Below are 5,000 nucleotides of genomic sequence, written 5' to 3'. Positions count from 1 at the left end.
CTTGGTCGGGTTCGAGAGAGGCGCAATCGCCCGGAGTTAGGCGAGTAGACGCTTTAGGTGCGACCACCCGTGCTCCCAACTGAGCTTGCCGCTGCCGACAGAGGCCCGGGAGCGTGCTGTCGTGGCATTGCCGGCGGGAGACAACACGCGCCACCTACGGTGACCGGCAGCTCCAACGCCGGCGCCACAGAAGGACAAAAGCCCCACTTGGGTGCCGAAGCGAACTCTCCCAGCACAGCGCACGCGCCAACACGTCCGCACAGCTGCGATACAAACCACCTGCGAGAACCGCTGGGGCGACCGAGCAGCAGACGGCGTCGCGGCGCCGAGCGCCGGGCGGCGGCGCATCCTCAGCGCACAAAGTCCTCAATCGGACCAGCACACTGCAGATGGCCACCGCGCTTCGCACCGGGCCCGCGAGGACCTACTTTGGCCGCAAGGCGCCGCGAGCAGGGGGCGCCGGCGCGCAGCTGCGCCGCCTGCCGCGTCCGTCGGCCGGCGCGCCTGCCACTGGCCGCCCCCACCAGCCGGCTGTAGCGCGTGCGCCCACGCACCGCGCTGCCAGCACGCCGGGCGGCCCCCCCTCACCGGCCGGGGACGGTCCCACCCAGCCACCGCCGCGTATCGCCTCACACCCAGATCCCCTTTCACGTTCGTGGGCATGGTGGGTATCCCTGAAACAACCGGTTAATAGCTCGACCGATCGTCGCCAACACTGATTCACCTCTAGCGAGAACAACCGCACCACAACGGGTTACCAGTTGTTCATTTGCGTAACGTCACCAGCAAACGTACACGTCCATCGCCATTTGCAACGAGTATTGCATGCCTGTGTCAGGTGTCACAACACACTACGTCTGCCCACATAGACGCAACAACATGTGCACGCCTAGAGAACACGTGGAAGGTCGACCCCGTACGTATGCGGTGTCCATTGCGCGAACGACTGTCAGCCGGCCTCTGCAGCATGTCGCAGATGTGGAACACGGTGCAACATGCTATCACGGTGTGTGAGAAGAGACGACTACGTCCGAATACACGCTCCACTACATCAACAGACTGCTCATGCTGATCGCCATCCAGGGCGTCCGTTCCTCCCACACGTCTGTATGGCGTACCACACTGCAATCCAGCTCTTATAGGGAGACGACACGTAGCTGCGTGCACAATATTTGGACTGTATGGTCCGCCGTTGCTAGGCGCAGTCGTCATACGGCCACATGTGCCACGATGTATCATTCAGTACATACGGACCAATGTGCAGTACAGTTTGTGGGTTTTGCGTACATCGGCGGACAGGTGACAGGCCGTACCACAACGTAGGCTGAGTACGTCGGCATGCGAAGGGCGTTGAACATGCAAACTTCTCACCGACCAGCTTGCGAAGGCAGGGGGGAAGGGGGGGGGCATGTACGTCCTGCTGCTATCCACATTACAGTGTATAGCAGGAGCATGTGGAAAGTCAGCAACACCTGCAAGGTGTTTAACATGACGCGATACACAGGGGACCGGGCAGTGCGAGTAGCGAACTATATTGCGAGGGTTGCGGTTAGGCAACACTACACTAATTTAACGAGTTGCATAACAATTACAGAGCAGGTTCAGCGACAACGTGCGTCAGGTTAAGGCGCAATATAGTTTTGGTTACGGCGCACTTTAGGTTAGGTTAAGGCATATTATAGGTTAGGTTAAGGCATATTATAGGTTAGGTTAAGGCATATTATAGGTTAGGTTAAGGCATATTATAGGTTAGGTTAAGGCATATTATAGGTTAGGTTAAGGCATATTATAGGTTAGGTTAAGGCATATTATAGGTTAGGTTAAGGCATATTATAGGTTAGGTTAAGGCATATTATAGGTTAGGTTAAGGCATATTATAGGTTAGGTTAAGGCATATTATAGGTTACGTTACGGCACAACATGGGTTACGTTACGGCACAACATGGGTTACGTTACGGCACAACATGGGTTACGTTACGGCACAACATGGGTTACGTTACGGCACAACATGGGTTACGTTACGGCACAACATGGGTTACGTTACGGCACAACATGGGTTACGTTACGGCACAACATGGGTTACGTTACGGCACAACATGGGTTACGTTACGGCACAACATGGGTTACGTTACGGCACAACATGGGTTACGTTACGGCACAACATGGGTTACGTTAAGGCACAAACTAGGTTAGGTTAAGGCACAACGTAGGTTAGGTTAAGGCACAACGTAGGTTAGGTTAAGGCACAACGTAGGTTAGGTTAAGGCACAACGTAGGTTAGGTTAAGGCACAACGTAGGTTAGGTTAAGGCACAAATTAGGTTAGGTTAAGGCACAAATTAGGTTAGGTTAAGGCACAAATTAGGTTAGGTTAAGGCACAAATTAGGTTAGGTTAAGGCACAACGTAGGTTAGGTTAAGGCACAACGTAGGTTAGGTTAAGGCACAACGTAGGTTAGGTTAAGGCACAACGTAGGTTAGGTTAAGGCACAACGTAGGTTAGGTTAAGGCACAACGTAGGTTAGGTTAAGGCACAACGTAGGTTAGGTTAAGGCACAACGTAGGTTAGGTTAAGGCACAACGTAGGTTAGGTTAAGGCACAACGTAGGTTAGGTTAAGGCACAACGTAGGTTAGGTTAAGGCACAAATTAGGTTAGGTTAAGGCACAAATTAGGTTAGGTTAAGGCACAAATTAGGTTAGGTTAAGGCACAAATTAGGTTAGGTTAAGGCACAAATTAGGTTAGGTTAAGGCACAAATTAGGTTAGGTTAAGGCACAAATTAGGTTAGGTTAAGGCACAAATTAGGTTAGGTTAAGGCACAACGTAGGTTAGGTTAAGGCACAACGTAGGTTAGGTTAAGGCACAACGTAGGTTAGGTTAAGGCACAACGTAGGTTAGGTTAAGGCACAACGTAGGTTAGGTTAAGGCACAACGTAGGTTAGGTTAAGGCACAACGTAGGTTAGGTTAAGGCACAACGTAGGTTAGGTTAAGGCACAACGTAGGTTAGGTTAAGGCACAACGTAGGTTAGGTTAAGGCACAACGTAGGTTAGGTTAAGGCACAACGTAGGTTAGGTTAAGGCACAACGTAGGTTAGGTTAAGGCACAACGTAGGTTAGGTTAAGGCACAAAACGTAGGTTAGGTTAAGGCACAACGTAGGTTAGGTTAAGGCACAACGTAGGTTAGGTTAAGGCACAACGTAGGTTAGGTTAAGGCACAAATTAGGTTAGGTTAAGGCACAAATTAGGGTAGGTTAAGGCACAAATTAGGTTAGGTTAAGGCACAAATTAGGTTAGGTTAAGGCACAAATTAGGTTAGGTTAAGGCACAAATTAGGTTAGGTTAAGGCACAAATTAGGTTAGGTTAAGGCACAAATTAGGTTAGGTTAAGGCACAACGTAGGTTAGGTTAAGGCACAACGTAGGTTAGGTTAAGGCACAACGTAGGTTAGGTTAAGGCACAACGTAGGTTAGGTTAAGGCACAACGTAGGTTAGGTTAAGGCACAACGTAGGTTAGGTTAAGGCACAACGTAGGTTAGGTTAAGGCACAACGTAGGTTAGGTTAAGGCACAACGTAGGTTAGGTTAAGGCACAACGTAGGTTAGGTTAAGGCACAACGTAGGTTAGGTTAAGGCACAACGTAGGTTAGGTTAAGGCACAACGTAGGTTAGGTTAAGGCACAATATAGGTTAGGTTAAGGTACAATATAGGTTAGGTTAAGGTACGATATAGGTTAGGTTAAGGTACGATATAGGTTAGGTTAAGGTACAATTTAGGTTAGGTTAAGGTACGATATAGGTTAGGTTAAGGTACAATATGGCGTAGGTTCAGATACACATTGTTGTAGGGAAAGGTGTATTGGGGGGGGGGGGGGCGGCGGCAGGTTCGTTGATAGTGATTATCGTAATTGGATGCCTGTGGTATTATCTGATTTGTCACGTCAGGATGCACTTTTGGCTCATGACAGGCGGCGCTCCAATTCCATGGTTGTGGCAGATCTGTGTCTTTCATTCCTGCCATTGAATGTGTGCTGTGACAGGAGGCAGTATTGTGATGTTGGGTGCACCCCTGTGTAGGACATGTGTGGGTGTTCGTGGCTTAGCTGAGCAATGTGCGGATGTCGGAAGGGTGGGATATTGTGTTTTCTGGGTGGACCTCCCGGTCTGGTAATGATAGTGTGGATTGTGTCATGTGGCGGAGAGGATGCACTGGATGTTCTTCCATGCTGGTGGTTAGATATTGTGTGTGTGCCTGTTACAGGCAGAGAGTAGTGTGTGATAAGAGAGTAGTGTGTGATAAGAGAGTAGTGTGTGATAAGAGAGTAGTGTGTGATAAGAGTGTCTGGCTGACGTGTGGTTCTCATTGTGTGCAGAGTCTTTCAGCATGTATAGGGACGGTTGTATACATTGTATTCTGATGGCTCTGCATCTATTACTCATCAGTGCCGTGTATACGGTTACTCTGGTTCCAGTCGAAACTGTTCTATCTCTGTACATTAGTGACACTGCGGCTCCACTATGTTGCCGCCCCTGTCGGCCGTTTCCCCCAGTGTATGGCTAATGATTATCAGCAATCAGTCTATTAGTCAATACCGGTAGTGTGACGACGTCAAATGTCCGGGATGGGGGAAGCTACACCCTTCCCGTGGGTCAGGGCCTAGAAAGACTCTTCCCACGCAGGAGACTCGGACTGTCGTTACTCTTCCGAGACATATATGTGCCCAGCGTTTTTTGCGACTGCGAGTGCAACGCCCACGGGTGCCGACATGGATGGGGCGCTTCCTAGCTGATGGCTCAGCATGAGAATCCGTACAGTGAGCAATGCGATCGCGTCTGTAGCTTGTACGTGGTACAGCTCGCAGCTCATGAATAGGGACAGCGGGAATGTCGCATATTGGAAATATCTCTTCATGAAACGCATGTTATAGGTGTGGATTGCACCTTACGAGTGCGGGAAACGTCCGCCGTTCATCCGCTGGCGATGCGAGTTTGGCGGTTGGGGT

This window comes from Schistocerca serialis, chromosome 4 (assembly GCF_023864345.2).
Source record: "Schistocerca serialis cubense isolate TAMUIC-IGC-003099 chromosome 4, iqSchSeri2.2, whole genome shotgun sequence".
NCBI classification, from domain to species: Eukaryota; Metazoa; Arthropoda; class Insecta; order Orthoptera; family Acrididae; genus Schistocerca; species Schistocerca serialis.
This window is presented reverse-complemented; position numbering follows the sequence as displayed.